The sequence below is a fragment of the Typopeltis vanoorti genome, chromosome 8 (assembly GCF_054136105.1).
Source record: "Typopeltis vanoorti isolate ZY-2024b chromosome 8, IOZ_Tvanoo_1.0, whole genome shotgun sequence".
In the NCBI taxonomy this organism is placed as follows: domain Eukaryota; kingdom Metazoa; phylum Arthropoda; class Arachnida; order Uropygi; family Thelyphonidae; genus Typopeltis; species Typopeltis vanoorti.
The window spans coordinates 78,960,926-78,973,193 of NC_143556.1; the positions used below are offsets into that span (position 1 = coordinate 78,960,926).

At 37.1% G+C, this 12,268-nt stretch overlaps 1 protein-coding gene across 1 annotated transcript in view; it reads right to left on the reverse strand.

Moving 5' to 3' along the window:
* The window catches only part of LOC150104149 (uncharacterized), a 295,320-nt gene that overhangs the window by 81,024 nt on the left and 202,028 nt on the right, over nt 1-12,268 (reverse strand). The window lies entirely within an intron of this gene.

The following is a 12,268-nucleotide window of genomic DNA, read 5'->3' on the forward strand; positions in this document are numbered from 1 at the left end:
CAATGTTTTGCACGTGAAATATATTCATGTCTGAGCTACTTGTATATAGAAGCTAATGACTACATATCACTTGCCTTAGTATGTATTCCATAATGCAAAGCACCCCCCCCCCTTTCAGACATGCATAATGCAATATATAATGGGAAGGGCCACTACCCAGAAGAGAGATATCAAGTTGAAGTAATGCAGAAATCATACATATCTCGTAGACAAGTAGACAAAAGGTGCTTGATCTTATTAATAAAAATCTCTGGATGAGAGAAAGATGTAGAAAGTTTTTTACCTTGGGTTTATTATATGTTAAAGATACCAAGAAATTATATATTTAGTTTTAATCAATTTTCCTGAGGAAAACAAGTATATAATTTCTTGCTATCTTTAACGCATAATAAACCCAAGGTAAAAATATTTCTACATCTTTCTCTCATCCAGAGATTTTTATTAATAAGGTCAAGCACCTTTTGTTTCCTTGTCTATGAGATATGTATGATTTCTGCATTACTTCAACTTGGTATCTCTCCCAGGTTTGGCTCCCACTGATGAGACCTCAATAAAGGTCAAAACCAGTCTGGGCAGTGGCCTTCCCACTATGCATTGCATTATACATGTCTGAAAGGGGGTGTGCTTTGCATTATGGAATACATACTAAGGCAAGTGATATGTAGTCATTAGCCTCTATATACAACAAGTAGCCCGGGCATGAATATATTTCACATGCAAAACATTGTTTTGCTTCCTTGGGAAAAAGGATTAAAACCAAGTATATAATTTCTTGGTATCTTTAATGTATGTCTGTATATTGTTATTATTGTTGCTAATGTCATGAAGGGTAGCAACATCATAAACTGATGAACCCATATTCATATTTTATATTTTCTCAGTAAATGCAAGCTTTTGCACAAAGCATCTTCAAGATTAGGTTACTTGTGTGTGTGTGTGTGTAGAGGCTGTTGACTTCACATAACAGCTTCAGTATCCCCCATAATATAAAGCATACTTCCTTTCAGACGTTTATATAGTTTATGCCTGATAGGGAGGGGTCACTACCCAGACTAGTTTTGACCTGAGGACTCATGACTGGAAGCCCAGATCCAAAAGGATACTAAGGTTGAATTAATGTAGAAGTCATATTTTCCATAGCTGCATCATTTCAACCATGGTATCCTTCTGGAACTGGCTCCCATTGAGATGAGACTCCAATAGTAGTCAAAACTGATCTCAGTGACCCTTCCCACAATGCTCATGCATAGTGGGAAGAGTCACGTACCCACAAGAAAGTGTCTTTTGCATTATGGCAGCCTTATCTCAACCCTCTTTCATGTGTGCCCCATTTTTTAATAATAGTTTTTGTGGCACCCCCTCCCCCATCTTCTCCCCTTGTAATTCTTGTGTTCAGACACTGACAAAACCAATAAAAGTTAGCAAAAAAACAAAATAAAACTAGGAATTAATTAAAATTTTAATTAAATAAATCTTTCAAAAATTGTATAGATCTGGCATCACTGCACAGACCATTGAATCATATTTGCCTTTCGGAAATATTCACGATTTCATCACGGGAAGTCTTGAATGTTCTAGAAATGTTTCTGCAAATATAAATAAGGCTTGAAATGGCAAGACAGCAGTAATGCTACAACAGTGACCAACAAACAATGAGAAGTCAATGGTCAGTGTTATTTTACTCCTATTCACAACGACCGTGATACATGGTATAAAAACAATCTTTTCTAGTGTAGAAAAATGGATAAATTTTTAATTGGAGATGAGTATATTTTGCAATATTGATATGTTCCCATAAGCGTAACTAGTTTATTCAATACAGTGAATTTTATACATTTTATTATTTTATTTCCAGAGTGTATTTTATGTTTTTGTTTTTATATTGTTTTTGTGTCAATAAATAGTTTCATTAAATGCTTTTGTTACAATAAAGTAATTTTTCTATGATTTCCACTTTCTTTGCCCCCCTTAGGTGTTTTGTGCCCCATAGGTGCCTCATAATTACTGCATTATGGAATACTGAGGCAACTGATGTGAAGATATTCCATACGCAAACTTTGTTTGCTTATTTTTGACTAAAGGGGTAAACAAGAATAATTTCTTGGCAAGTACAATTTATTTTGTAACCAAGTGAAAAAATAAAAAATCTTTCTACTACTACCAACATGTGTCAGTTTAACGCTTATGAGATAAAAACCAGAGCACCAGAAAGGTAAAATTTTAAAAAAATCAGTCTAAAAGAATGCAAAAACATAGCACAAGAAGTGGAATTTTCTGTCAAGAAGGGGTATATGTAGAACTACAAGACAGGTGGGTGATTATGACAAGACAAGGAGGAAGCTTGAAGAGGCCATGGCATAAAAAATTTGTAAGGGGGGGTGGGAGGAGATGTTAGCAGTACATGGGAGATAGTCAAGGGTACCTGGAGGAAACAATATCAGATTGTATACTCAAAGCCAGGAAGGCTAATCAGGTAAGCGTTAGATGGATGAGGAGTATCATTAAGCAAGAGCCACAAAAAAAAAAGTGTTGTGAAGGGTATATAAGGAGAAAGGTGGCCAGCAAGATCATGAACAGTACAAGGGTTAGTCACCTTATCTGCCTAACATGGCAAGGGATGCAAAATCAAATTATGAGAAAAAACTAACCTGAGCATGCCAAAGGAAATATCAAAGAGTTCTTTCATTATGTGGCAAGTAAGAGGAAAAATTACTACAGAAAGGATAACTTTAACAAGTACTAAGTAGTGAGGTGACTTAAGTAGATAAAATACTTGAGTTACTGAGTGATCACTTTGTAAGGGTATATCATCCAAATGAGGTTACTGCTGTGACAGGGACTGATGTAAGAACAGAGGTGGATAAACTGAAGGTTCTTAGGCTATTGTAGAATCTCAATATAAATATGATTGTGGGATTAGATGGGATGGATATCAGCTTGCATTTTATGAGAATGTACAAGGGAATTGTGAATGCCTCTGACTAGGCTCTTTAATTTAAGTTTCAGCTCTGACTGAGTCCCAAGGAAGAGGAAAAATATTTCCTGCAAAAAAGGGGGTTTCTAATGTTGCAGTAGCAACATTCTAACTTTGCATAATTTAACAACGTTGCAGTATTATAGACCAATGAGTATTTCAGGAGTGGTAGTACAGGTACTGGAAAAGATGCTCAAAGAGAGAATTCAGAAATGAGTGGATAAGAATATGATATGCTATGAGGGGCAGCATGGCTTTATGAAGTGTCAGCCATGCCTCAGTAATTTACAACTTTCTCCTGGAGTAGAATCCAGGGGAAAGCATGTGACTGGTGCTGTGCCATAAGGCTTGCTGCTAGGACCACTGTTGTTTAATTTGTACATAAATGATCTAGGAAATTTGTTGTTTGCTGATTATACAAAATTGAATATGATAACAGTACTCAATGCACTGTTACCATATGGGCAAAAAATAATGGATGTCAGTTTAAAGTGGAGAAATGTAAAGTTATGCATTTTGGAATGAATAGATTACAAGCTGTGCACCACAGTGACTGAACTAGATGATGCTAGGAATTTGGGGATGGTAGTAGATAGAGAGATGAAGTTTAGAACACATACTGCAAAGGTTGCTCATAGGATTCCTTGGCTATTGAAGAACACACAAGTAGAGATAAGAAAGTTGTTATTCCTCTTTATAAGGCCTTGAAATTCTACATCTGGATTATTGAGAAACCTAGGTCTGGTCACTTGGGTTTCTTGAGGATGATGAAGTAGTGGAGAGGATCCACAGGCAAGCAACCAAGATGGTGAGTGGGCTGTGGAATGCTCTCTATGAGGACAGATTGAGGATTTGTGGGTTGCACAAGTGGGTTTAAAGGTGAAAAAAAAGGGAGGGGAGTATGATAGAAACATTTAAGTTACTTAAAGAGTTTTATAGGATTAATGCAGAGGAAATATTTCAGCACTTGGCTAGAGAGAGAAGGAGGTCATCCTTGACAGTTGAGTATAAGTGTGGTTTAATAATGGTAATAATGGTGTGAGGACAAGATTTTTCACTTGGAGAGTGGTGAATGAATGGATTGCTAGAGTCAGTTGTGAGTGTTCTGTCTGTTAATGGGTTCAAGGAGAGGTATGATAGATGTGTAGATAGTTTGGGTCTCCAACAATGAGTCTTTGGATTACATGGAGGTGCCTGTATAATAATAATAATACTGTGCTAAATTAGATAATTATTATATGTAAGAATGGAAAGGGGTGCTTAAGGGTCAAAGCTGTATAACTGAGAGGAGACCCCCATCTATTTTATTGTTTGCTTTCTGTTCTTCAAAGTGGATCACTAGTTTTCTCTCTCTTGAGATGACCATGTGTTATGATGATTATTTCCATTTTTTGCATTTCTCTATCAATACTGAGGTACTCCTAGGGTTTTGTGCTTTCGCTTACACATTACCTCCAAATGATTCAACCTTCAAGATCTTCTACAACCATTGTCAAAGATGATCTCCTTACTATCTCAAGTGGTGTGAGAATAATCTCATCAGACTACCAAAACATACTCCTATCTTAACATATATTAATGCCATTCTTTCACTGACCACAAATACTATCCTATCCCATTTTGCTGATGACAGTATACTCCATCTTTTTCAATCAACAAACCTTGTAGTGCTCAAATGATTTAAGTTTCAAGATCTTTCACAACCAGTCTCATATGAATGAGGTGAGAACAACCTGAGAGATTCCATACTACCAAAACACAGTCCTGTTTTAACATCAAAAATCTTCTGCTGCAAGTGAATAATCCTACTGCAGCATGCTTTGCTCAGAGGGAGGTCCAAGTACAGCAACATATGGAGACATCATCCAAGGTTATGCTTTGATTGGAGTCTGGACATGAACTGTGTGGAAGTGACCCCCCCCCCCGCAACACACATACACTGCATGGCCCTGCTATTTAAATTTTCGAATATTTTACTTATAACCATGATTCATTATTCATTATAATGATTTCCAGTATTCTTATAAATATTTTAGTGATTCAACTAGTTTCTCACACAAATATGGCATGCTTCTTCAGGAAATTAATAATTACTGTTTACATAACTATTATTTTTGAGGAAATTACCAAGTATAGTGAATATACTTTGTGCTGTCAGTTAAATGCACGATGAGTCTGCTGACTGCATGGAGAGTGCAATAATAATTATAATAACTTTAATTAATACTTCCAATATTTTTGCAAAGTCAAATTGCTATCATCAGGGAATACAGACCAATAATATGTGCACACAGGCACTAACACTGGGTAAATGAGGTCTTTAGTCAGCCCTGAGACCCTTTCCATATCCTAAAGAAAGGCAATCAAAGTGTTGGGCCTAGAGTCCTAAATGGCAGTGTCTAGTGGGCTAAATTGGATGGTCTTGGCTATTAGACTGTTGATGTGTGGATTACCACTTCCTAAATTTGGGGCAGTTTCATGCACCTATATTTGTTGAGTATTGGAAAATTTCTCAGGACTAAGGGAGATTAGAGGAATAGCTTCTCATATTCGTATTTGCTGCAGTATAGCAAAGTGGCCCTTTTCCAGCATATTCCATTATATATCCAAAGCATGGTCAGAAAGTCCAAAGTGGATGTAATGGTGGAACCAGATGTAGTCCATGTGTTCAGAAATTCTGATATTTGTTGTCCTGCCTGTTAAGCCAAAGTATGACACTTGCAACTCCAAGAAACCTAAGTAAGGACCTGTCAGGTCTAGGAAATTTGGATGGTCTTTGGTCAGCCCTGAGACCCTTTCCAAACCCTAACAAATTTGAGTGCATGAAACTGCCCCAAATTTTGGAAGTGGTTTTTTTTTCACTTAGTTATACTATAAATTAAAGATGCCAAGAAATTATATTCTTGGTTTAATCCTTTGTCCAAGTGTAAGCAAACAAAGTTTGCACATGAAGTATGACTGGGCTACTTGTATATAGAGGCTAATGACTTCACATTAATTGCCTTAGTATATAGGAAATATGTGACTACTGCATTGCATCAACCTTGGTATCCCTTCTGGGTCTGGCTCCCACTGATGAAACCTCAATAAAGGTTGAAATCGGTTTGGCTGATGGCCTTTCCCATAATGCATAGCATTATACACATCTAAAAGGGCAATTGATGCAAGGCACAAATCCTTACAGACATGTATAACGTTATGCATTGTGGGATACTAAGATAACTGACGTGAAGTCATTAGCCTGTATATACAAGTAGCCCATTTGTGAACAATTTCACATACAAAGTTGCTAACTTACACTTGGATAAACGATTACACCAAGAATATAATTTTTTAGCATCTTTAATATCTCAGGTTTGAATGTCTGTAGGTGGTGCATATCAATGATATAAGAATTAAGACAATTTATTGTTGACCAAGTGAAAAATCAGGTCAGCAATAAAAGGACAAAGACAATGAAAATAGGCAGAATCATTGGAAATGTCAACTGCATTGTGAATGGAGAACCTATAGAACAAGTAAAGCATTTCAGCTACTTAGGCACGATTTTTAGTGAAGATGGTAACTTAAATATGGAAATAGACAACAGAATCAACAAAGCTGGCATGGTAGGAAGTCAACTGAATAAATTCATATGGAATAAGAGAGAAATTAGTCGGAACGCTAAATTAGCTGTATACAAGACAGTGTTCAAACCAGTTTTAACTTATGAATCTGAGAGCTGGGTCAGAAGTAAAACACTTGACCAAAGACTAGAGACCACAGATATGAGAGTCCTGAGAAAGATCAGAGGCATGAACAGATGGCATCAATGGCAATATCATATTAAACACAAGAATATTAGGAAAGAACTGGACATTGTCGGCATCCAGGAATGCATTAGCAGAGCTAATCTCAGGTGGTATGGTCACTTAAACAGAATGGGCGAGGGAAGATTAGCAAAACAAGTGTTCTCTGCCAGGTTGGCAGGAAAATGACCCAGAGGAAGACCAATATATAGATGGATTGATATGGTACAAAGTGCCTTAGACAGTAGAAATATAAGATCTGATAATGTTGAAGTCTTGACAAGTAACAGACTGATTTGGAGGAAAATAGTAGATAGGAAGTTAATTTTTCATGTAGTACTCATATCCTGTACACCCCTTGAGGGAACATGGCAGGAATCTGATGATGATGAATTAAGACATCTAACAAAAAATTGTCAATCTGAAAATTTTTTAATTGCATAAAATTTAAAAATTTGTTGGATTTTATATATATATATATATATATATTTGCAATTTTTTGGAGCATTTTTGATGTTTTTAGAGATTTTTTTTGGTAGTTTACATGGTAGCAGATTTTTTTTTAACTGCAGTAACTGAAAATTTTTGTACTATTTACCATTATCATAGTTCATCATTATCATGCGTATCAAGGATTTAGGCCTGTTCTGGCCTTAGAAATCATCGTTGAATCATTTAAGAGGACATCCTGATTTTCTTTTTCCTAATGGCTTGTACTTTAAGGCTTGTTTTGATAATCTTTCTGTTTTCATTCTTTGAATGTGTTCCATCCATTTATGTTTATATTTTTAAATTTTTTCTATTACTGTTTCTTGGTTTAATTCTTTCATAATTTCTTCATTTCTTTTGTGATCAAATAGAGTATACTTTGCAGTTTTTCTCATAAACTTCATTTCAGCTGTTATTAATCTTTGTTTGTCTTTTTGTTTTATTGTCCAGATTTCGCTTCCATACATTAAGACTGGTAGGAATAATGTACTGTATACTTTTAGTCTGGTTTGCTTTTGAACTAGGTTTGGTTTAAATATAGAGTTAATTACACCTGTTATTTTTAAATATTTTGTAATTTTTACATTTATATCTTTTTCATTTTCATATGTGATCATACATCCTAGGTAGTTAAATTAATTCACCTGTTGTAAGATCTTGTTATATATTACTATTTTAGTTCTTGCTGGATCTTGTCCTTTAAAGGCCATAGTTTTTGATTTTTCTGTTGATATTATCATACCATAATCTTTGGCTATCTCATTTAGATCTAAAATAGTTTTCTGTAAGTTATCTTCAGAATTTGAAATTATTATTTGGTTGTAGGCAAAAAGGAGAGTGTTTAAGTTCACTGTAGGAGAAAGTTTAATTCCTTGATGTAAATTTTTATTCCATTTTATTATCATTTCATTTAAATAAATATTAAAAAGAGTTGCTGAGAGGGGACATCCTTGTTGGACCCCTTGGTTTATCTCTCTTGTATATGATAGCTCTTGATTTAATCTTATTTGTATTTGATTATTTTCATATATACTTGTGATAGCTTTTAGGATATTATTTGGTATTTGTCTTTCTTTTAATATGTTAAATAATATGTTTTTTTTAACTTTGTCAAATGCTTTTTCAAAGTCAATAAATGCAATATGTGTTTCTAAATTGTATTCTCTTCTTTTCTCCATTATTAATTTTAGGCAAAAGGCCGGCTCTATACATGATCGTCCTTTTCTAAATCCATTCTGTACTTCTAAAATAAAGTTTTTGGAATATTTCATTAGTTTGCTATTTAAGATTCTACTATATATTTTGTAACAGGAATTTAGTATACTGATGCCTCAATAGTTTTTAGGGTCATCTCTATTACCTTTTTTAAAGATAGGAATCACAATTGCTTTTTTCCATTCTATTGGGGGGATACCAGTTGAATAAATTTTATTTAAAAATAATAGGAGTCAGGGGTGCTTAAGGGTCAAAGCTGTATAACTGAGAGGAGACCTCCACATAGCCTTTAAAGGAATGCGGAGAACCGACCAGGGCTTCTGACCTAATGTCCAATCCTCACCTTCTCGTGGTGCACCCTGTTGGGTATCTACTTTGATACTGAATGAACGAGGATGGGCTGGCAATTTGGGATTTAGCCGACCAAATTGTATTCTTATTGGTTAAACCAAAATAAAAAAATGATGGTACAACATGACAAAATTTCATGCCGGCTGGGGCGTCGCCCGGTTAAACAAGGCCCCCGTTGTTTTCGCCAGGGAACCAGGGCGAACAGCGAAAAGTCAGCTACTGGAACAAATCTGAAAACAAACCCCAACTCAACATCACCAGAGTTAAAGATCGGTACTATCAACGTAAGAAGCCTGAATGGCAAAGAAATGGAGCTAGCTGAGGAATTAGATAAGTACCAGATCGACATAATAGGGGTGACTGAAACAAAAAAGACCAAAACTGGTGAGATCTTTCTGAGCAATAAATACAAAATGTTATATTCAGGCAATAACAATCAAGGAAAAGAAGGAGTAGCCATAGTATTCAACACAAAATACGAGGCTAATCTTCTTGAATGGCAGTCAGTCTCAAGTAGAGTAATGTGGGCAAATATGAGAATGGGGAACTGGACAATGAGACTTATTTGTGCCTATGGTCCCACAGAAGGTTCTACTAAGGTAGAAGTGGAGGAATATCAGCAATACACAAAGGCAAATCTATGACCTGAGAGTAGTATGCAGACTCAAAATATCAACAGAGCCACTCAGGAAAAGAGCATCAGCAGGGACAGTGTCATAGGTGCCAAAGGTTCGGGCATGCCCAAAAATTATGTAAGGCAGCCTACAGGTGCTTGAAGTGTGGCGAGGGACCAAACCATCACCTGCACCAAGTTATGCTCTACTCCTGCAGAGGACCTCACCTCGCCAACTACAAGGGATGCCGTCTCAATCCAAAAAATCAAGGGTCGGCAAAAGCCAATCTTGCTCCTACTCGTAACGACACTAGAAGCAACCAAGTAGGTCGTCCCACAGTCCAAAACACCTCCAACCACACAGGAAGGAACGCGACCCACAACCAGGACCAAAACATATGCCTAGGCTGCACGAACTAAGTTTCCTACATCTCCCGAGCTAGAAAGCTCCAACCTAACATCAGTTTTAACTACTCCGCTTGCCACTATGCTGCAAGAATTCAGCAAGACAAGCCCCTCACCATCTTCCAGAAAGAGATTCCTACAAGGCACTCAAACCATTATAACAGCCATCTCATGAGTAAAAGGTTCAAGCCAGGGTCACTCATGATTGTGGCATGGAATGCAAATGGATTGTTAAACAAGGTCTTGGAACTTCAAGAATTTGCAACTCGTCTCAGTGATGATATCATCTTGACCTAAGGCCAGCTAATAACCCTAAAATCCATGGATATATTATGTACAGAAATGATAGAATTGGAGCAAGAGGTGGAGGCACAGCCATATATATATTAAGAGTTACCTGAGTCATAATACAATAGCCAAACCGTAAACCTGGAGATGACCGGCATGGAGGTACATACCAGCAATGCTGGCAGTCTCAAGATCTATGCTGCTTATAATCCTCCGAGCATTCCTCTGCTGACAACAGATCTGGACTCCATACTTGGATCAAATGACTCCATAATAATAGCAGGAGACCTAAATTCAAAACACACAACTTGGTTCAACTCTACAATTAACACCAAAGGCTACACTCTATTCAACTACGCAATGCTCAACTCTGCTGTTGTGACCGAGTCCATCCACTTCAGCCCATCACGAAGCTCGGATGTGCTAGATATCGTCATTTTTAAAAATTTAAGACACCAATGCAAACCGGAATCAGTTAACAAATTATCTTCTGACCACAGTCCCATAGTGCTTAATCTAGGTTCATCAGATCAATTCTCTCCTCCGCACACATTCATACCATGGGACAAATTAGCCAAGGTTCTTCCAGATTATATTGGTCCGGTGCCCAACATCAGTAAAAAGGAAGAGATAGACTCAGCAGTAAATAACTTAACCATACAAATTCAGAAAGCAATAGAATCAGTCAGGCAATCCACTGTCTTCCACCCAACCAACCACATCCCAAAGGAAATCATGGATCTAATAAGAGCAAAAAATAGAGCCAGAAAGAGATACCACAATACCAGGGCCCCACAAGACAAAACAGTATTGAACAGCCTAAACAGACAAGTACGTGAAGCTCTTCAAAAACACAGAAACCATCAATGGGAAACCAAATTGGCTAACATCAATACAGAAGATCACTCTGTCTGGAAATTTTTAAGAGCCATCCACACCAAAAAGCAACTCATACCCCCTATACAAACCAAGAAAGGGATAGTTCACACAGATGAAGAGAAAGCTGAAGCACTAATTGATAACCTTGAATCTCAGTGCAACCCATCTTATGCAAATCTAAATATTAACCTTATATACAAGATTCATCGTCATGTCAGGACAACTTTACGACAGCACACTGTTAATTCAGAAAGTATCACTTTGACTACTCCGGCAGAAATGATAAATATCATCACTCACCTAAACAGTAAAAAGGCCCCAGGACCTGATGGCATAACTAACCGAATAGTAAAACTACTTTCAAGAAAGGCCATAGTCTATCTCGCCAACATTACCAATGCCATTTTTAGATTCAGCATTTTCTCACTGCATGGGAAAACAGCCACCATCATGCCATTGAAGAAGCCAGGAAGAAACCCTCACCTTCCCAAAAGCTGTTGTCCAGCCTCAGAAAGGTGACAGAGAAAGTGATCCTCAGAAGATTCCAAGCAGAAATGGACAAGTTAGGAATTTTGTCTAACGAATAGTTCAGCTACCACAAGGCCCATAGTACAGTTCAACAAGTACACCAGCTAGTAAAAATCATTACAAAAGGCTTCAACTGGAAACTCAATATAGCTGCCATCTTCATCGATGCAGAGAAGGCATTTGACAAAGTATGGCATCAAGGCCTTCTCTACAAACTCATAAAATTTAACTTGCCAATCAAGTTAATAAAAATACTTAACTGATACCTGAAAGACAGATATATGCAGGTTAGGGTCGGCGAAACAATCTCATCCAGACGCAGGGTCTTGGCAGGCATACCTCAGGGCTCTCTTCTGGCTCCTCTCCTGTTCTCAATCTACGTAGCAGACATCCCTCTGAACCCGAGAACAACATTCACTGCATTATATGCAGATGATACTGCATTAAAGGCAAGATCTCTGAGCCCAAAACTGGCAACTAGAAGACTTCAAGCCAGCATACATATTTTAGAGAGGTGGCTGGCACACTGGATGATCCAAGTAAACCCCCAGAAAAGTTCAGCCATACTGTTTACAAGAAAGAAAATCCATAATATGGAGGACATTCATCTTTTGGGAGTTAAGATTCCATGGCAGACAGAAGTCAAATATCTAGTAGTGATTCTGGATAGAAAGCTCCTATTCAGTAATCACATAAGACACGTTACTTCCAAGACATCCAAAGTCATAGCACAGCTCT